At 40.3% G+C, this 22,749-nt stretch overlaps 1 pseudogene; it reads left to right on the plus strand.

The window, feature by feature from the left end:
* Nucleotides 1-3,579: 3,579 nt before the first annotated feature.
* Nucleotides 3,580-22,749, plus strand: part of LOC134388000 (uncharacterized) — a 131,774-nt pseudogene continuing 112,604 nt past the window's right edge.

Raw genomic sequence — 22,749 nt, forward strand, 5'->3', positions numbered from 1 at the left:
CTATTGATTTTTGGTGAGGAGGTTTATCTGGTTTTCTGGGTTCCCAAACATAACTCCCACTTAACTTCTTTAAGGTACTCCTTTCTTATTTTAAAAATGTTAGTAATAATATATACTTGTCAGCTTCTTTTAAGAATTGGAAATAATATATGCAAAGTATCTCCCTGTGTCTGGCACATAGTAGATATTTGACGAAATAGTCATTTCTAATTTTATTTTTTGCTAACACATGAATAAAACATGAAAAAATAAGCTACGAAAAAATGTTTTAAATTATGTATTACTATTAAGAAAGCACTTCTGAAAATATTCCATGGAGTAATAACTTGGATTGGAGCCAAAGTCTTGATTAGATTTCATTAAAATATTGTTGAAGGCCTACTGTGATCTTATGACTCTATTACATTATATAGTTTTCTCAGTTCTTATATGGGAGATAGTGCCACCTCCAAACTATGTGCTGATTTTCTTGAAAAATATTCCTAAGTTTACATTGAATCACAAAGCCAAAATTAAGGACACTGAAAGGTTCAACTTCATCATCTTTCTATTTTTTTTTTTTTTAAACCATTTAGCCATCTGGCAGTTGTGCCTTTCTCCACCCACTTTGCACTTCCTTTTGTCAATTCAATAAAAAGAATGAATATTTATAATGCTTGCTATGTATACAATGTTCAGGGCATGTGAGGGATACAGTTGTAGTAAAAGAACATGTTCTCATCCTCAGATATATTAAAGTCTATTTGGAAAGATAGGGTATCCAGAATTATAAACAACAACAACAAAAATCTATGTAATTACATACCAGACCTAGTTATATAAATAATGCTATGGCAGTTCAGAGAGTGGAAAAATGTGAACCTAGGTTTGTCAGTAAGGCATGAATGAACTTACTCAGGTAGGAAAGGGAGAGAGAGATTGTGTAAGCTATGGAAATAGCACTGACAAAGGCACAGAGGAAGACACCATGATGTTGGAGAAAAGGGCTCAGAACCTGGTGACAGAATACTTAAATTGACTTCTGGCTGTGTGACCTTTCATGTCCTAATCTTTCATCTGAGAAGATCATCTTTGTCTTGGGGAATATTTTGGAGTGAGACATACCTAAGTCAATTGGGTAGGAAAAAAAAGAAAAGAAAAAAATGTGTTCTTTCACTTAACTGAAAAGACAGAGAGCCACCTTTCATATAAGTCTTGACTCGGGACTCATAAAGTGCCATCTGGATCTGGTTGTCTTCAATCCCTCAGCCCTTCTCTCCTTCATAGTTGTTTTCAATATAAAGTTCCATATGATAGCTGCTAGAAGCACCAGGACTCTATCTTGCTGGGTTCAAGTCTGGTGGAAAAGAGATCACCTCTTTCTTTCAGCAGACTCAACCAAATATAATTGTATTTTATTAGTCCTGATTGTGTTATTCACCCATCCAAAGGGAATGTGATCCTCAATAGGGGATCCCTCATGAATTGAGAGAAAAAGAGGGGCAAGATGATATGGTGCCCAGATGAAATGTTGGATTGGATCACTTTAAAAGGAGTAAATGGTTCTGGCAGCCATAACAAAGTTCACTATGGAGGAAGGGAGAGGGTTAATATATGGACAGAAGTTATAGACAGATAGATTCATCTCACCTCTTGGGCAAAAGTCTCCATCTTTGTGAGACTTGGTGTTCCTAGCTGTGATGATGCTACCAATAAGATTGCTTGGAGAACCTAGAGATCTAACGAGTGGGAAAGTGTTTTGTGAATCACAAGTACTGTAAAAATGTAATATGTCTGTATGTTACATGGACAGAAATAAACACAGAGAAAAAAAGGGATATGAATGGACTTTGAGGAGTTATGGGTAGACTTCAGACATGTTAAATAAATGTTTTTGGATATGGTCCCTGAGGAGTTGCTAAAGATTTACTATGTAAAGCACATGCTCTGTCTATGTCACATGGCTCGCCTTCCTAAACTTTGAACTGTGCTCCTTTCTAGAATCTCTAATGCATGTTCTCCTCTCTATCTACCTGTATGGAATTTTTTCCTCATGAGAGAGGACCCCAAGCAAACATTAGGGATCTGGACAATCTTTAGTAATTGCCCTGGTTTCTCAAAGCAAATGGCAATGGGTGAAAGACAGTAGGGGAATGGAAAGAGATTCCTAGGCCCTAGGTTTCCAAATTTCTTTATTCTTTACTTCTTGGTGTGAAAATGCTGACAATGTCTCCTATGTTGTTTTATAAAAACAGGTGTTTTTTCCCTTCTCTTTCTTGCTTTCCCTACCCAATCTCTCCTTCATATTCTCTGGAGTATAAAGTATTGCTAGATATTCAGGGAGTTGAAATTGAATTATCTGATTGGCAACCCTTGATAAAGACAGGAAATCAGGTTATTAAAGAAAGCCTGTGAGCGAGGTACTTTTGACCCTGAACTCATATAAATTGAATTTTTTTTTCCTCTGTCTTCAAACATAAGAAAAATGTTGGGATGAGTCCATTGAAAAAATATCTTTTCTCTTTAGGAAGTTGATGTTTCGTGTGAATATCCAGCTCAGTCTATGACCATCGTGATACTTTTTTTCAACGTACAGTGGTGCTTCTTTTAATTTGTGTTCTGTGTCCTCTGTTCTTTTCAGCCATCCATCCCCTCTCATTCAGACTGGCCTCTCATCCAGTGAGAAAGAAAGAGTTCCATCTTTTCTATTCAGGAGTTAAGAGAATACAACGAATGGCTATGGGCTTGCTCTGAGTAGTGAATAGGTTTGAATTACAGGATGAGTGCCTTGGGTTTAGTGTCCCCCCAAAACATGACCCCCACTGTGACAGTGTTAAGAGGGTGGGAAATTCTGTTATGGTCATTGAAAGATGGGGCCTTGAAGAGGTGAATAGATTGCGGGATCATGCCATAACGAATGGGTTAAAAATGGTGGTCATGGGCGTGGTTCTGCGGGCTTTAGAAAGAGAGCGAAGGAGGTTAGTCTCTCTGCTCTCTCTGTTCCATTTTTGCAATGTGACACCCTGCTGTCTCTGAAGTCATCACCAAAGTAAGCCTTTATCAGATGTGTTCCCTGGACTTTGGACTTCCAGCCTCTGAACCTGTAAGAAATAAATTTCATTTTCTTATAAATCACCCAGTTTAGGTATTTTTGTTATAAGCAATAGAAATGGACTAATACCATGATTTTGCAGGCAGATTCTGGGTCCCTAGCTTGGAAAACAAACACAACACAACAAAACAATTTAATTGTTTACAATTAAAACAACATGTGGGTTTTTTAAGCTGAAAACTTTGTTTTCAATTTTTTTTGTTGTTTTTTGGTTTTTGGTGGCTGGCCGGTATGGGAATCTGAACCCTTGATCTTGGTATTTCAATTTTGTTTTATAGGGTTAAATACTTGGTCATATTGGTGATATAAATTATTGCTGGTGTCCACTAATTCCCAAAATGTCAACACTCATTGGCTCCATGAAGACTGAGCATGGCCTCTCACTCATGGCTGATGTAACCAAATGCAATATTAAGAAAGAAAATAGGCCTTTTTGTCTGACATCTTAGTGAGACTGCCCTGGTCACTGCTGCTCTCCAAGCCTCACCATGCCACCCAAGGACTACAAGAAGAAGGAAGACACTGGAAAGTTTGCCAAGAAAGACAAAGATCCAGTGAACAAATCTGGGGGCAACGCCAAAGAGAAGAATGGTCTGAAGGCAAGATTTGGGTCAAGCTCGGTAACTAGTCTTGTTTGACAAAGCTACATATATGACAAACTCTGTAAGGAAGTTCCCAGCTGTCAACTTATAACCCCAGCTGTGGTCTCTGAGAGGCTGATGATTTGCAGTTTCCTGGCCAGGGCAGCCCTTCAGGAGCTCCTCAGTAAAGTACTTATCAAACTGGCTTCAAAGCACAGAGCTCAGGTAACTTACGCCAGGAATACCAAGGGTGGAATTGCCCCAGGTGGGAGTGAAGATGAAACAGGTCTAACTGTTTTTATTTGGAAAAATAAAACTTTGTTAAATAAAAAAGAAAAGGAGAAAACAGTACTCTGAGTCGGTTCTTCTTGAGTCTGGCGTCCAGTGGTTCAGGTAGCTGTGTCTGGGGAAAGAGCAAACAGGCTGTAGACATTTAACTAGATGTGAATTTCCAGATGAGCAGAACATTACTGGGGTTGTTGGTGTAGCTATTAATTAGCCAAGCTTCACTGTCAGGTATGTACTTTACAGACTTGTTAAGATTAAATGAGTAGTACATGGACATAAAATGCTTAGAATGTAGCACATAGTAAGAGCTCAGGGCCACTCACTTTCTTTGTGCCTTGGGCAAGTTACTTCCTTCTTCCAGATCTCAGTCTTCCATAATCTGTAAATGAGGGTCTTAGACTAGGTCCTTTCTGGTTCTGCTATAGAGCATGGCTCCATCTAAAGATCAAGGGAGGGACTAAGTAACCAGAGATTTCTCTGTTTCCTCCCTCATCATATTCAACTTCCTAGAGTAGATTTCATTGCTGGGCTGCTCATTAAGTTTTTTCTTTTCACTGGTGTGAATAATTAATTGCTACTATCATTAAGACTCCTAGCAACAAAGTTCTGTCCCACGTCTCCTGTGGTGCAGCATGTACTTCCTGGGCAGATGAAGAAATAACAGTGTGTGAGAAATCTGTTGGCAATTAGCATGGCCAACTGGACTTTCTCAGGAGGATACAGAGCAACCCCCTCCAAGAACAAGGACTCTGCTACTCTACACCAAATAGAACCATCTGATGTGCTTAATATTTAATAAATGAACTGAAGCTCTAATGAAGTGGAGACATTATACATGGACAGTTTTCTCCTGTGGGATTCGTGGGGCAAACCTCCTCCTGTGATGGTGTCACCTATGCTGTTATGATTTAACCAGAGGCCTCACCTCCTCCAGCAGGGGGGAGTTCACAGCTCATTTTTCACCTGTCTGGCATTGCTTGAGATTTGCTCACTCCTGTGGTCTCAGTTCTAGAGTCTGGGCATGAAAAATGCAGCAGGAACCATTAGCCTTTCCCTGCAGTTGTTAACCTCTCTGTGTGAAGTTGGTAATTCCCTCTCACTAGGGAGCTCTCCCTACATGGTGAAAAATTCCATGTGGGTCAATGAGCACAGGGAAGTTAGGTTATTAAAAAACTTCAGAACTCTAGAGGTAGTCTGGGGATGGGACAACACGAGGTCATGGATAAATGGTGAGGTTTCAGAAATTAGAATTGAAGGGCTATGACCATTCAAATAATGTGGGCCAGCCTTGCTGTACCTTGGTCACTTGATCTCTTTTTCTACAAGGAATGCTGTGAGCTCCAGGGACATATTACCTGCCACTTTCTGTGTGTATATCCGCTGGAAGGCAGGTAAACATGCAGCTTCTGGAACATTAAATCTTGAGGGATGCTGAGAAGGGATCACGTGGCCCCTTCTAATTCTTCTTTCTCTTCGTCCTGATCCATGTTCTTTCTCTACCCTCCTGCCCTGTCCAATTCTCTCTACTGCCCTGTCTTCTTTCTTCTGCTTTTCAAACTTTGACCTAATTGTCAAAGTCTCAGGACACGTTTCACTATTGTGAATCCAGGAAACCATGAATTATTTGATTGAGGATTATATTAGAGAGGTGATTCTTTTGACATCAGGAATGGTGGGTGTGCAAAGAAAGAATATTTTCTAAGCAAGTTTGAGGATCGCTTTTCTCTGACTGACAGCTTCTGTCTACATCTTGATGATTTTGTATAAAATACTTCATGCTAGTGATAGGAGTGGTTACGAGGAATACTGATGCGTATGTGGTGGGTGGGGGGCGGGGAAGGTAGTAAACTCCAAAGTTTGTGGAGAGTAGGGGAGGAGGGGGTGGTGGGGAGTAAAGGTTGCTTATATGTTAGGAATTAAGATAATAAACCTCCTCTGTTATTGAAAGTTTAGGATTGAAAAGGGAATAATAAGGTAGTAATCAAAAATGTGCTAAAATAGATTTGATGCAAATGAGATGCAGAGAGTGCCCTGGATGTGCTGGAAGAGGATGTCAGATAATTGGAAAGTGTACATTCTGGTCTGTGCATAGCCAGTGCCAATCTCTTCAAGAATTCTCTGGAGCCTCTTATGCAAAACCATTTTAAGCTGAACAGGGACTTTTTTCTTCCTGTCAGTTAGAGAGTTGTGAAATTTTATCTATTTTGGTATTTGTTCTATTGGGAAATGGACAAGTTCTGCAGAAGAATCAGGAACAAGCCTTGGCAGGCATTCCAGACTCACCCTGACTTCAGCCAAGCCACCTTATTCTAGCAACTACCTGGCATGAAATGAGATGTGGTGGTTTATGTGGTAGGGAGAAGGGAGATAGGTCTAGCAAAGACCAAACTCAGGGTGCCCAGTTCACCTTGACCCCTGATCTTTGCTCTGTGGGTGAGAAGATGAGTTTTTCAGCACAAGAGAACACTGAGTGTACAGAGGCAGAATGTTCAGCCCCTCCCCCCACCACACCTTTCTTTTCCTAGCTCCTCCCTGATGTTGCCTCATCACCCTAAGGAAGAGGAGCAGTAATGAGCCTGGCCAGATTTCTAAGCTTCTGCTAGCATAAGAGATGCTCACGCCATGCAGCCATGTCCTCCCTTCTATTCCCTCTTGCTGTGAAGCTGGTTGCTAAGTCGAGTCTGAGATTTTCCTGGAGAATTTCCATTTCTCTCTGTCTTTGCACACATGCAGTGAGACAAGATCATCCATGTGTCCAGGAAGAAGCTGGTGTTTAGCTTTTAGCTATGGGGACAAAGTAGGAGAATTCTCTGGGCCCTAGGCTAAGCCTCAAGGTCCAGCCCTGTTTCTTCCTGGGGGTCTTGCATTATGGCACCAGGCTCTGGCTATCACCATGCTTCTCATCTGTCTGCTGCTCCTTAGGCTCCTGGGAACCCTCCCAAGGGTTAGTGGGCACAGGCGCCTGGCAAAGCAGGATTTAACATAGCCTCTTATTTTTCCTGTAGGACTGGCAACATCACAATCCTACGCTTATCACCAAAGGACAGGAATGTTGCCAAATTTCCTCTCTCCAAAAAGGTGAAGTTACCCTAATTTAAAACTAGGGAAATTGAAGTATGATTGGGTTTTAGATATGATAAGGCTATGCTAATGTTTATCTGGGCAGAGATAATAAGCCAGGATGGTGAAGCTCTGGGAACAGATTTGTGAGGGAAACAAAAAAAAAGGATTCGAGACTCAGAGGAAGGCATGCGGTGCTTATTGAGGGTGATTGCAGACCAAGAGGAAGGAAAGCCTGGTTTAGGGAGATTTTATGAGCGGAGTCCAGGGCAGCTGTAGAGTCATGATTTGTTCATATAGATAAATGGGATGTGGGCTTTACATTAGAGGAGAGAATTTTCTTTTTAATGATCAAAGGACCTGGGTCCTAAAGCAGAGGACAGAAAAAAAAAAAAAAAAAAAAGAAATAAGGATGGAAAATTGGAAAATGGAAATTTGGATGTCTGAATTTTTCATAAACCAGATCTCCTCCCACTAAAAGTAAAGATCTTTGGATATTTTAATCTTTAGGGTGCTGTTTGTTAATATGCTCAGTGTGGAGAGTGTATTATCTAGAGTAGTGGAACAGCTTGCTGGGGTGAAGGACAGTGATGTTTGGGACAGAACAAATTATGCTTTTGGTGAAACTTCAGAAAGTAACTCAAACTGCAACTTCTGAGTGATGGAAAGAATCCTAAGTGGTTTATGGGTTCAAATCTTGACTCTACCAATAATTAACAGTATCACCTTAGGAAAGTTTTATCCCCGTTCTGGTCATGGGATCCTTGTTGGCAAATGAGGAGCTAGTCACGTGACTTCTGAGGTCTCTTTTAGCTGTAACTTTCTATGTTCCTGTAATTTATCATTAAGAACTGCTCTGGGCTGTGCTTTGTCACAGGAATACTGTTTCTTCACTAAGCACACTATAGGCTCTCTCTTTCTATTGTCAACTCAGCAGCATTCCTGCCCTCTTCTGAACCCTCAACAATATTAAATTAAACAGGAGATTGTTGGCCTGAGGCTGGCTCCATACTTTGAGCCCCTACTTGAGGAACTGCAACCTAACTTGGGAGTCTCAGCCAATCACAAGCAGCCAAGCTTCAGCCAATCACAAGCAGCCAATCAATCAGACCATATCCAAATAAGGCAAACCCAGAGGTGTAACCATGCAAGCTATTTCTGTACTTTGCTTCCATGTTTTGTCTATAAATACTTAACTGCCCACATTGCAGGGCAGAGCACTGTGAACTTCTTCAGGTTCTGAGTGCTCCCCGATTCATGAATTGTTCTTTACTTAAATAAGTCCATTACATTTAATTTGCTGATAATTTTTCTTTTAACAATAACAACCCCTCAGTCCCCCACCCTAATCCCATGATTCTGATTTTTTAGCACTACATTTTCCAGATTCTCTTCTCAGCAGTTTTTGTGCTAAATTTGGCATCTAGATGAATTTATCAAATGACAGGTAATTTTACTAGATTTGGAAGCCAAAAGGGAAAGAAAGCCATGCATTTCTGAGGCAGCTGTAGGCAGGTGTGTGATTCTTAACAGATGATGGCATAGGATTGTGTCAGTGGATTCTGGACATTCTGCTGAGAATATCCTTTTTTGGTGCTGCAGGCAGCTATGATCACTAGCAGTGACTTCCATGTGATTCTTTCATTTTTTAATTTTATGAAATTCATCACCAGCCTCCCTGACTGTTGAATCTCTCAACCTTTATAGTGGTTGTGTATAACCTTTATAGCCTCTAATTCTCTATGTTAACTTTTTTCCTGCTTGAAATGTCTAGAGTAGCTTCTGGTTTCCTGAATGTATTACTCAGGGATCTCCACAGAAACAGAACCAATAGAATATGTAAATGCATAAAAACACATAAAGAAAAAGTTCATTGTAAGGCCAATGCAGTCATTGAGACTGGTGAATCCAAAATCTATAGTGTGGGCTGGCGGGCTGGAGACTCATAACAGCTGATGGTGTAGTCCCATTCCAAAAGCTGGCATCCTGGAGACCCAGGAGAGCTGATGAGGCCGGTGAAGTCTGAAGGAAGTCTCCTGGTGGGCCTCTTGCTTAGGGAGGCTGCTTGAATTGTTCTAGTCAGGCCTTCAAAATAATGTGACTGAGGTTCACCCACATTATGGAGGGAGATCTGCTTACTCAAAGCTTACTAATATGAATGTTAATCTCATACAAAAAACACCCTCCAAATTGACACATAAAATTAACCATCACACTGACCAAATCCTCTGATAAATTTTTGGTACCATTGTAGGTTCCAGGAAACAGAATTTCAAATATGAAATGTGAAATTGGTTATCTGACTTAGTTATACTTAAAAGTAGAAATGACTTTATCTCTAGGGAAAATTGGAATACTCTTAATCCATGATACATGATGGTAAATAGTTAAAATTTTATTTACGTTTGCCCAGAATTAAGTGTCTATTACAGATAAGGCTTTGGAAGAAGAAGTGACTGTTGTAATAGAATGTTATGGAAGAAATAATTAATTGTAGGATTGGGGGATGGATGCTTCTCAGTGCACAGGGGAGATAAATGAAGGCATGAGATTCCTGGAATTCAAATGAAACATTTGGATAGATTCTGTTGAATATTTGGGCCTTGAATCCCAAATAATCCTGAACTCCTTTGTCAGAAGAATCAGTCCTTCCTTCCATCTAAGAGTTGGTTTATCTTCTCATTCCTAAAGATCTTGCAATAAAATTACCTAAAGCAGTAAGCTAATTATACTCAAGGCTCACCCCCACCATCTCTCATTGCCTTCAGTCCCAAACCAATGCTGGATCTCAACAGCCTCTGGGGATAAGAGAACACAATTTAAACTTGAAGGAGATAGCACACTGGTAAAAGATTTTACCAATAGATTTTAAGGGTGTTAGACCAAGAAGGAAATGATAGAGTATTGGATTGGGTTGAATTTATCAAAATAGATGTAAAGGTTCATGTCAGACAATTGAAACTGGCTCTAATAATTGCTTGTTGGGTGGACTTAAGGCTGTACTCAGTTGCAGTTTATGTTAAATGAAGTTGAGAAACCAGACTTTCCTGTGTAAAATGGAGCAGAATGAAACTAAAGCCATAGCAAGATAAAAATGTTGCATTAAGTTTATCATGCAGGACCCTCTTTCTCACCTCGCTGAGAGAGCCTAGATAGCATTTTCCCCACTGAGGCATGGAGAAAGCCATTGGTGAGGGGAGGTGTCTTTGACAAACTCTTTAGTGGCTGTCCTGTACAGGCTGAGATTGGTGCTGGGAGATGCTCTGATTGAAATGGGCTCCCTGAAATAAATGGGAATTTGTGATCTTGAATTACAGAGAGTGAATGGTAATGCCTAAACACCAAAGACAAAGGATGCATACTTATGATAGTGAGCAGCAGGGCCAGCGCAATAGACAGAATGATTTCACATGGAGAGATATGGGGGATAGGTGATTGGCCTTTGTATCCTTAGGACTGAAATAGATGGGCCACCTAATAGAGTCTTATTTGATCTGAATAACTGAAAAACTATAAGTCTCATGAGTGGAGAGCCCTGACTTGTGTCATGAAAATGTTGAATAAAGTTTTCTCACAAAATTTTCAGGCTGGATCTGGGTCACAGACCCAAAGATGCTTGAATGAAGCTGAAGCAGGCTCCCTTGAGAAAGAGCCCTTCATCACTGCCACGACTATATACATTTTAAGTTTCCTCCTAGCCTTCCCCAAAGGCTCATGCAGCAATTTCCCAAGGCTTCTGCACCCTTGAAAAGCAGAAAAAACACCTAATTTTTTTTTTTTTTTTTGCAATTCCTTGACTTTAGCTCTGAGCTGATGCTATCTCTTGGGAAGTCATTCTACCAATTGACCCACTGAGTAGAAAATATTCTGGTCGTCTTCATCAGCACATGTTTGCAGGGAGGTGGAAATGTCCCTCAGGAAGAGTCTGGGCTTTTCATTTTAATTTAGAGCAGTTTATAGGAGTTTAGTGATCTGAGGTACTGAGTTATCCCCTCTGAAGAGTGAGACAAGTTGTTACATTTTAGATTCCTGGTCATTAAGAAAGTGATCAAAATTGATTGACATCTTGAGTGCCATATTTCAATGTGATGCTTTGACTCATTTACCAAACAACCCATAAGGCTGTCAGTTTTGAGTAGAGTCCAGAGCAAGAGAAGGCTTTGTAGCATGTACAGGCTCTAGTGAAATGTGTTCTGTGACTTAAACTTTATGAAATCAGATCCAGTGAAATGTTTGTGACAGGTAAGGTTTTCTGGAATCTCAGGAAATATCTGATTAGAGAATTGTAGTGCAGACTCCTAGGGTTAATAAGTAAAGTCATACCCTGTTGAAAATACCTCCCTAATTGCTACCAAGCCTGGTAGAGACTGAATCCCTAACCACTGGACAATATGTGATCACGCAACCTGAGCTACCTATTCTTTACTGAGTGTTATCTATTTAACCAAGCCATTAAGTTGGGTATGAACAGCAGCATTCCATAATCAAGAGGAAATGGTCTATATGAGATTGGGTTTGAGTAGGCCCTGGAGGCAGGAGTAAGTTTCTTGAGCAAGGGGTTTAGACTCCAATGGCATCTGCTTTGATATTGCTGCCTCCCCTCATCCCACAGCTATGGGCTCATGAGAAGCTGCTTGTTATTATTTAACTGAAGAAGTAAAAAAACTGGGTCCTCTTATTTGTAGGTGATTCTGCATGGTATTCTGGTACCAGACAGGAATGGATTACTGCTGTGATGCAGGAGTGGCCCTAGAAGACAGTAGGGAATGGAATACCACCTACCTATGGGAAGAGCTTTAAGAGATAGCCAGACAATACAGATCTGTACTGGGCAGTGGCATAAACTTTGGCTGGATGTTCGGGGACTTGTTTAGAGGCTTGGGGACAGGGATTTCTGAGAAAGAGGTATGTGGTAGAACTTTTGGAGTGGGCGTAGAGTTAATTGTTACCCACGGAATTGTTTACCAAGGGCATCTGCTGCAGAGAAGACTCTCAAGAATCACATGGCCTGTTCAGTGGATGGCATTCAGCTTCTTTCTTCAGCCACTCCATAACTGGCTGATCAACAAAGTAGCCATGTTTACAGGAATAGATGTTATTCATAAGCTCAGCTAGATGGATTTCTCCTCACCAAGGCTGATCTGGCAGCTACTGCTGACTGCCCAACATGTCAACATGTCAATGGCAGAGACCAAAGCTGAACTCCCAATATGGCAACATTCCCCAGGAGGATCAGCCAGCCACCTGGTGGCAAGTTGATTACATTGGACTCTTTCCATCATTGAGGGGGCAGCAATTTTTTTCTTCCTGGAAAAGATGCAGAATATGGATATGGGTCTGCCTTCCCTGTCATCAGCGCTTCTGCCAGCACCACCATCTGTGGACTTATTGAATGTATTATTCACTGTCTTGATATCACACAAAATATTTTTATTCTGACCAAAGAATTTTATTTTGTAGCCAAAAAGGTAAATAAGAAGAAAGTGAGAGAAAGTGTCACACTCATGGGATTCGCTGGTCTTGTCATGTTCCTCACTCACTCAGAAGCAAGATGCAGAAAATACTCAAAACAAGCAACCCATATATGATTCCATTTATCTCATTGCCAGAATATGTGGGTCTAGAAAACCAATTTTTGCTTCCAAACCCCATCTTTTGGACTCTGCTAGATTAGAGGTCTTAGTTCCCAAAAGAGGAATCCTTTCACCAGAGGATACTGCATAAGTTCTTACCGGTATTTGAGGCAACAATTTGGCCTTTTAGGAGTTTCTAATATTGCTGAACCCAGAGACAAGGGAGTTTCTGTATCACAGATGATCGATTCTAATATGAAGGAGAAATAGGGTTGCCATTACATAAGGGAGGTAAGGTGAAGTGTGTCTGGAGCCTAGGGGATTTAGTGGTGTGAATTTCATAGTCAGTGGTAGAAGTTGTGTAAGTCTATAGTAACCTAATATGGGCACCTTTAGGAGTAAAGAATTCAGTCATTCCAGTAGACAGATAACTATGGCTGTCTTAGATGCTGACTGATTATAAAGGAAACATGGAATGGGTGGTGGAAGAAGGAAGTTTATTTTTTGTGGCTGGCCAGTATGGGGATCTGAACCCGTGACCTTTGGGTTATAAATCTTCACTCTAACCAACTGAGGTAACTGGCCAGCCAGAAGGAAGTTTAATGTCCAACTATGGCCTTGTGACTGCTTCCAAAAATGAGGATCACATTAGATATGTATTTTTTAGCATATATAAATATATTGCATGTACCAATTCCATCTTCTTTATTTTCCCTACAGCTTTATATAAGGTATGCTAGTTGTGGTTAATTTTGCAATTTAATCTTTAGTTTACTGGCTCTCAAAGGTTTGTGACTGAACTAAAAGAGGAATAAACACCACAGCTGGCTATGTTTCCTGAAGAGACTTTGAGTCTCCATTTTCCAAGAATGGATGAAGCTACATTTATATGAGAAATAGATATATCACATTTGGTAGACCAATAAGGTTGCTGCTAATGTTGGTTAGAATATAAATATGGATTGAAAGTATTTTATTACCTGAAATTGAGAAGAGGGGATGATTGTACTGGATTACCTATTATCATATCAGCATATGATCCAGCTGTCCCACTGCTGGGAATATACCCAGAGGAATGGAAATCATCAAGTCGAAGGTATACCTGTTCCCCAATGTTCATTGCAGCACTCTTTACAATAGCCAAGAGTTGGAACCAGCCCAAATGTCCATCATCAGATGAGTGGATACGGAAAATGTGGTACATCTACACAATGGAATACTACTCAGCTATAAAAACGAATGAAATACTGCCATTTGCAACAACATGGATGGACCTTGAGAGAATTATATTAAGTGAAATGAGTCAGGCACAGAAAGAAATATCACATGTTCTCACTTATTTGTGGGAGCTAAAAATAAATAAATAAACTGGGCGGTGGGGAGGGAAGAAGACACAACAATTATAATTCCTTGAAGTTGTTACGACAAGGAAACAGATTCATGAGGTTGTTGGGAGGGAGGGGGAGAAGGAGGGGGGAGAGAGGTTTTGGTAATGGGCCACGAAAATCAACCACATTGTATATTGACAGAAAAAAAAAATCAGCATCAACCTGCCCCATTATGCAATCACAGGAGAGAAGACTGGGAACTGCATTTGCTAGCACCCCTGCCAGCATAATTCCAGGTTATATTCTGCCAGTGAGAAGCACTCCCATGGGATTCAGTGGAGAAAGAGAAGGGGCAGCCATTGTTCCCTGACCGCAGCTGTGGGAAGGCTCATAGACAGTACAGTTGCAGGCACAGGGTACAGCCAGTGCTCCCGACCCTCCTCCTGGGAATCCTCCTTGTGCAGCTGTGCCCACCAGCTATGGCTTCCCTGTGATTCATGCACTTTCGGGTTTTCCAAAAGATGGCAGTGGCCTCCTGGACCATCACTCTCTCAGCCCTAATGAAAATTGTGTATTTGTCTAATTCACTTATGAAATCCCTTCAATACCTCATGGCTTCTTTTTTTCCTTTACAATATGTCACGTGGATTCTGTTTTCCTGATCAAACCCTACTGTACTAAACCCAAGGTTACCCCCATACCCCCCCAAAAATCCTGAAACCAAGGATGAGATAGGTAAAGCAAGGCTAACTCCAGACAGTTTTTATTAAATGAAACCATTTTTGAAGAGTCTAAAATTACCCTCTTCAGGGATGTCTAAAATTAGAAGCAGTCAATTGTCCTCACTGGAGTAGATTTTATCTTGAGGGCCCAGGTCTTACTTTAATGCTAGGGATTCCAAATCCTTAAGGGCACCAACCACTATATTTAGAGTAAATTAAAAATAGACCATTTGCTCAATTATGTTTTTTCTCTCTTTTTGAACCCCTGCCTCTCAACATATATAAACATACAAAATTTTCAACTTGCTCTTTTGGTTAATAACATATAAATTTATTTTTTAAATTATCGACATTGTGAATCTTTTCATTAATTTTTTCTCAGTCAGTGAATATAAAAAGTATGCCTATTCTGAAGTGCAGATCTTTAAAATTTTTTGACTTTAAAAAGGCTTACTCATACTGAAATGGTTGTGAGTCACTGCCCTCAAGTACGACATATCTGTGTGGTTTCCCTGCCATCCTTGAGCTTGGTATGGAGAGACCATAGCACTTACAGACAGAAAGGCTAGGGCTGGGTTGTGCTTCTTGCTGACTACTAAATCTTGAATAAGTCATCTTTTCTCTCTTAGACTCAGTGACCTCTTCTGTATAGTAGTAATAAAAACAGTTGTTAGAAGTAGTAGCATGAAATAAAATATTAAAATATCGGGTAATATAAGTGAAAGTGTTATACCATGGTCAGCTAGTCCTAAAAAAGTTCTGAGCCGCTCATACAAACATGAACAGCACATGTTTAAGTCTTCTGCCACCTTCAGCCCAACACCATGGTCTAAGAAGGTAAATGTACCTTGAGCAGAGGTTGTTTACCCTTTGCCAATTTGTTTGTGTGTTTTTAAAAACCGATTCCTTATCCCTTCCCGTTGTGCTGTTAAAGTTATTTTGCTTATATCCCAAGCTCGCACAGAGGGATAATTTATCACAAGGATATAGAGAACATCTCATGAATCCCAAAGACAGGGAAGCCATTAGACCTTAGGGCCTCGAACTAGGAATGAAATATTTTCTCTTTCTGAAAGCATCCTTGTTTCTCTCACAGACCTGCTTCTCTGATCCACATGGTGGCATATGGTTCCTCACAGCTCCTCAGTTTACATGTTACTGTTCTAGCAACTGACATGGAAAGAGCTAGACTCTCTGTCCCAATTCCAAATTCTGAATCATGAAAGTCTGATGGGATCTTCTTGGGTCAAATGCCCATCCTTGGTTCAAAAAAAAAAAAAAAAAAAAAAAAAGTGGCCAGAACTATAGGTACATGGGGTACAAACAAGGCTTCTGGAGACTCACTCCAATGGGTGATCACCAGTATAAGCAGTGAGAGCAAGACCCTCAGGTGTTCTGGATGAGCACCTGAAAGACCAGGTGGACTGGAGACAGAGTTACCTCCTGAAATGCCAAGTCCTGATTATTCATGTGCTAAGCTCTGTGTTACGTACTTGCACACTCATTCATATATTTTGTCCTTTTTGGTGACTGGTAAGGGGATCGCAACCCTTGGCATGGTGTCGCCCGCACCGTGCTCAGCCAGTGAGCGCACCGGCCATTCCCATATAGGATCCGAACCCGCGGCGGGAGCGCCGCTGTGCTCCCAAGCGCCACACTCACCCGAGTGCGCCACAGGGCCGGCCCCATATATTTGTATATTTATCGAGAGCCTGCTAGATGCCAAGCACTGTGTTGGACATTGGAATACCATCATGAGCTAGATGTACATAAACACTGCCTGTTTACAGGGCTTGTGGTTTTGCTCTTTCTCATTTAATTCTAAACCTCACTGTAATCTCATGTTTTAGGCATTTTCATTCCCATTTTATAGATAAAGATGTGGAGAAGCCAGCTTTTCTGGCACAAGGTCAGGGCCCTTTCTGTTCTGCCCCAAGTGACAGTAATTAACCTGGTATTACATGTACTAACTTTTGATACACCAATTATAAATCATTTTTGTCACTGCACCACATCATGGATTCTCCCAGGCAATTCTTTTCAGAATTATTTCAGTTACTGAATATGTTTGAAAGTAATTAAAGTGTACTTTAACAAGGTATTCCGTAATTGGGCTGGGCCTGCTCTGAAGTTATTTTAAATTAGTGAGGTCACTATTAGTACAACCAACTATATTAATAAATGCATGAACATTTCTTGTATACCTATCACATCCAACAAGCTCTAAGCTAAAATCAAATTTTAATATTTTATAGATGGGATAGGATTTTAGCTCCTAATTACTCATTTGCCATGTTCTCTTGTACCAGGAGAATCAGGGTTTGTGTTATTGCAGTGCTCCACTGTCAAGAGAGAGGAGGAAAGCAACAGTAGTCGCAGCCTGTGATGCCCCATGGAAGCTGGGAGTCCACGTCTATTTTTCTGGATACTGTAATTTATTTCTTTTTCATGCATTATCTCATTTAATTCTCACCAACCTCAATGAGGGATAATTGTCCCAATTTTATGAATGAAGAAAGTATGGTTCAAAAAGGTTTAGACATTTTCTCAAGTTCAAGGAGTCACAACTTGTAGCCAGATCTTTTTCACTACAAACCTCTTGCTCTCTCCACCAACCAATCCTGATTCTAAGACCTGCAGCTTCAGTGCAGCCTATATAGGAAATGAAATTCCAGAAGCCAAGCCAAGAATTTGTGGAAAACTTCCCTCTGATCCAGAATTGCCCCAATTCTGTATCGGGCTATTTCTATAATAGACATCCCTTTATTTGAGGATTTTCTGGACTTGGTTAACTTAGGTAGCAGAACGTTAGGAGACTCTCTTAGAGCCCAACTTGAACTACCTAAAGCAAAAAGAAGTCTCTGGAATGACAAACTGCTTGAATGCTCAGAAACCAGGACAGTGCCGACGATCTACTGACTGGAGCTGGGGACGCTCTGCATCTCTTCTCCCTGCGTCAGTCATGGAATTTACTTCCTCCCAATCTCCCGGCCAAAGAAGAAAGGCGATTGTATATGGGATGGAGATTCTCTTTCCTAGGTCTAGCGTTTTAAGTCCTTCATAGGGCTTCTGGGGCCTAATTAGAGTCTCAAGTCCTCTCCTTGACTCAAGCACTGGATTGGGGCCAGGGAATGCGGAGTTGAGGTGAGGGGCACCCTCTAGATGCTGTGTCCTTGCCTTTTGCTAGACGGAGGGGAAAAGGTGTTGGGTGGAAAAAGCAGACATTTGCTGAGAGCTGAGAATAGAAAGCTGTGTGGTCTTCCAGCTTCCAAGGACATGACTGTGGGTCAGGGAGAATGTGATTAACGGGAGGGATCCACAAAGGCCACCTCTGCAGCCATGATGTACACACCATGTGCCTAACCCCTATCCTAGTGGACACTTTATAGTTTTTTTTTTTTGTAGAGTCAGAGACCAGATCTTCAGTGTTTACTTGAATCTATGCTTCTCTGATTTTGGCTCTATCGCTTTCCCCCACTCAGTATCCTCTCTCCAAAGACATCCAAGTGTTCTTAAATTATTATTTTTTAATTACAATTAAAGCAAATCTGTTTATCTCCATAGCTTGTTGGTTCATTATGGATTCAGAGAATAATTTTCTGATTTATTTCCTCTGTTTGGGCTTCTTCTGCGCTGCTAGTGGAATTGGAATCTAATCTTTGTGATCAATTATAACAAATTAGGCAGTATTCTTCTGCAGTAATAGTGACTATAGAATGGTTATGGCGATCTGTGCATTTCTCTCACTCAAAGCTGCAAGTAGAGATCTGTTTGTTAGATTGCTGTTAATTAATCATTTAGTTTGTCAAAACAACACAATGGGCTTAAAAATGCATTTTGATAGTGCTGCTGCTGACTGCTACTTGTGAATCTCTGCTGGCACCAAAAAAAAAAAAAAAAAAAAAAAATTTGATGAGAAAGAAAAGACTTCCTTACAAAGTTGCTGATGTTGGTGTGTAAATCTGTGCCACTTGCTGGGAATGTATGCGGCTCTGAGATATATATTTATTTTTAGGACATAGATGCATGTGAGTATAACTGATAACTCATGAGGACAAATGTACCATCTGTAATTTATTTCAGATGGTTGAAAACTGGCAAGTTGCAAAACGGCTGTTCTTCAAAGCCCTGGATGATAATCATAGATAATACAAAGACTTCATTTTAAACAATAATGTCAGTCTTCTCCCCAATGAAACTCATAACTATTGGGCTAAAACAGACCCCAATACATTCCATTTTATGTGTTTCTTCCAGTCACATTCAGCTCTGGCAGTGGAGGTGAAAGAAATAGCCCCAGTGTTGTCATCAGTGAGGAGAGGTGAGGAAAAAGCTCTAGACCTGGGCGTGTCTCAAGCTGGATTATTGGATAAGTGAGTAATGGCTTTCAGTGGATGGCTTCCCAACTCTACAAAAGAGGAAAAATGGCTGCTCCTGAGTGTCAGGGTAAGGAAATGGACTTTCTGTCCTCTGTTTTCTCTGAACAGCAGAGAGGAGGTGTTCACAGCAGTACAAGTCTGTGGGTGCAAGGCTGGACAGCCTGGGGAACATGCAGCTGGTGAAGAGCATGATTGGCATCATTTGACTTCGGGGGCACACAAAATGGAAGGCTCTTGGGTAGTAGGGGACAACTGGTCTCATTAGCCTGTGTTTTGACCCAACTTGACCAATCAGTGTTTTGAATGCAGAATGTATATGTTCTACAGAGGATCTCAGGATATAATCAAAGCATGATGTTTGGCGAATCAAATATCCTCTCCATCCCATTCCAGGATCCTCTGATATTGTCCAATGATCCCATACCCCTGCAGGGGAAAGGTGGTTTTACTTTTTGCTTGTTTGTATTATTTTGTTTCATTTAAAACTTTTTGATTATTTCAGTCTTAGCTTTTTCTCTAATTGCATGATGATAATCCTCTAGTTACAGGCACTTCATTCACGACTGAGGGAGCGTGGAGTGGTGGTTAAGAGCCTGTACCTCCAGGCCAAATCACTTTGGTATAAACATATTGTCTGGACTTTAAAACTTGTCCACTGAAGAAACTTGGACAGAGTAGTTAACCCACTATACTTATTTTATTCCACTCTAAAATGCAGTTTTCATAGTAATATCCACTTCATAGTGTTACTCTGAAGAGATTTAAAACAATGTATGTAGGAGGCGTAGGCAAGTTTTTGGTATGTAGCCAGAACTATACGCATCAGGGAGAGAAGGAATACATCAGAGTGATTAAGAGGACAGACTATAGTAGTCAGACTAAATGGATTCACATCATTGCTGTGCCACTTCCCTGCTGTGTGGCCATGGGCCTGTCACCTATCCTCTCTGTGCCTCATTTGTGTCATCTGAAAACAGAAATAATGATGGTAGCTACATCTGAGTGCTGTTGTAAGAATTAAATGCATCAAGATATGTAAAACAGAGTACTGCTGCAAGTATCAGAAGTGTACATGATTATTAAGTAAATATGGGAAGAATTCCTTGGTTCCCAAGATTATGTGGGAAGTGGCATGATAATGGTGAGGAACATTGGTTCTGAAGATGACTGTTCCCTACCTTAGTTTCCTCATCTGTAAAATGGGAAGAAGAATAGAACCAAAATCACAAGAGAGCAGCGAGCACTAAATAAGGCAATGCGTGGAGTGTGACTGACACCCAGCTGGAAAATGAATGCTAGCTACTGTCATAATCACTGTGGAGGCAGACACCTGCTGTTCATACCCACAAGGCAGTACTTAGAGTCTACAAATAGTTCTCAAATTCACCATACCTAAGGATCCTCCCAAATTGCAAATACCAGAGCATGGCCGTCTCTTCATTTTCCCTATTAAGGGTCATCTTGAGCCCTTCTCTCGAGCCCTTTATGCTGTTCCTTTTTTTTTTTATTGGAAAAATATTTTGATTGGTCAAAACAATTTAGGGATTCTAGAAGGTGTTGTATAGATTGATAAACAGACTCAAAATAACAGTAGCTACTGAGCACTTACTATGTAGTAGATATGTTCTTTTGTAAATAGCAACATTATTGAGGTGTAATTTATATACTATAAAAGTCACATTTTTAAGGTCTACAATTCAGTGGATTTTAGTATATTCACAGAATTGTACAAACATCCCCATATCTAATTTTAGAACATTTCATTGTCCCCTAATAAACTCTGTACCCATTAGCAGTTACTTTTGACTCTTCCCTCCCACAAGCTCCTGGCAACCACAAATGTATTTTTCATCCATATGGATTCGTCCATTCTGAGCATTTTGTACAAATGGAATCATGTAATACGTGGTCTTTTCTGTCTGGCCTTTTTAACTTAGCATAACCTTCTCAGAGTTCATCCCTATTGTAGCATGAATCAGAACTTCATTCCTTTTTATGGCTGAATAATACTCCTTTTACAGATAAGCCACATTTTGTTTAGCCATTCCTCAGTTGGTGGACACCTGGATTCTTTCCACTTTTTGGCTATTATTATATTGCTGCTATGAGCATTTGTTTACCACTTTTTTGTGAACATGTTTTCCTTTCTCTTGGGTGTACACCCATCAGTGGAATTGCTGAGTCATGTGGTAACTCTATGTGTATAACCTTTTGAGGAACTTCCAGGATGTGCTCATTCACCTCCATCATCTGACTTCATTCTGTTGGTGTTCCTGTCACCACCTGTCAATTGTCTCATTTTAGACATGAGGGAGTGGAGGCACAGGGAGTTTGCTTGCCCGTATTCACAGAGTAAGTAAATGGTGGAGCCGGAGTCCAATGTTCAAAATATCACATGTCCCTGGGTCTCCAGAAGACTCCTCAGGACTGAGAAAATTGTTCAGCTTATCCCAGGTAAACTCTGATTGTGAAGGAAATTAAACTTGAATGAGGGGAGTTCTGGAACATAATCTGTGGTGATATCCATGTGGTTAGGTTATTATTTGGAAAATGGACACAGAATATAAATAGCTCCATGCCATCTTTGGCTTGAGAAGTTCAGCATGGAATGTGGGTACTAATACATTGGTGATTAAATATCTTGGAAATATCTTCTCGCAGCTCGTATTTGTCTTTTAGGTTTCTTTATGGGGTCTTTTGATGAAAAGTTTGTAATTTTGATGTAGGCAAAATTTATAAACCTTTATTCAAGGGCACAGATTCTGAAGCTAGTCTGCCTTGATTCAAATCCCAGCCACTTGCACTTGCTAAAATGTCTGACTTTGGGCAAGTTACCTAATGTCTCAGTGCTTCAGTTTTTTCATCTGTGAAATGGAGATAATAATAATGACTACCTCAATGAGTTATTAAATGAGAATTAAGTGAGATATATATATATAAAGAGCCAAGAATGGTACCTGGCATATAGGAAATGCTACACAGGGGTAGGACTTTATTAGCCTATGCTTTATGGTTTATATTTTGGTGTCTTGTTTAAGAAACCCTTCCTTCCCCTGCAGTCATAGAATTATTCTCTTTCTGGCACTTTCTACTCTGCTGTTTGATTTGTCCTTACTTAGTAGATTTGTTCAAATCTTGTTAGTTGTTTTTCAGTTTCTTCTTTTCCTGCTTATATTTTTAAGCTTCTCTTCTATTTCTAAGCACTTAAATAAAATGTAAGTAATTTATATTCCATATTTAAATTGTACCTGACGTGTTTGCTGGTATGTTTGTGAACAGACAGATTCTTGCTTGCTTCTGCTGGTCCTCAGTCAAGGAGCCTTCGTACCCTTTTGTCTTTGTCTTTTTTTTTTTTTTTTAACTGTGAGATTTTATTTTATATTTTGGAGCTTTTTCTGTAAGAATTCTTTTAGGCTTGGGTTGAAATTCCATTCTTATGGATAGGAATGTAGTTCATCCACCCAAGGACCTGGGGTGTCTATCAATTTGGGATCACTTTGAATCAAATTCTCTGAGTAAAGTTTTACAAATAACATGAATTTGGACTAATAACCCGTGTTGTTACAAATCATCAGGTAATGTTTCTTCACCTCTATATTAGTCAGGGTCCTCCAGAGAGACAGAACTAATAGGACATGCATATAGATACAAGGGAGGAGATTAATTAGGGGAATTGGCTCATGTGATCGTGAAGACTGAGAAGTCTCATGATAGGCTGTCTGAAAAC

This window comes from Cynocephalus volans, chromosome 1 (assembly GCF_027409185.1).
Source record: "Cynocephalus volans isolate mCynVol1 chromosome 1, mCynVol1.pri, whole genome shotgun sequence".
Classification (NCBI taxonomy): Eukaryota; Metazoa; Chordata; class Mammalia; order Dermoptera; family Cynocephalidae; genus Cynocephalus; species Cynocephalus volans.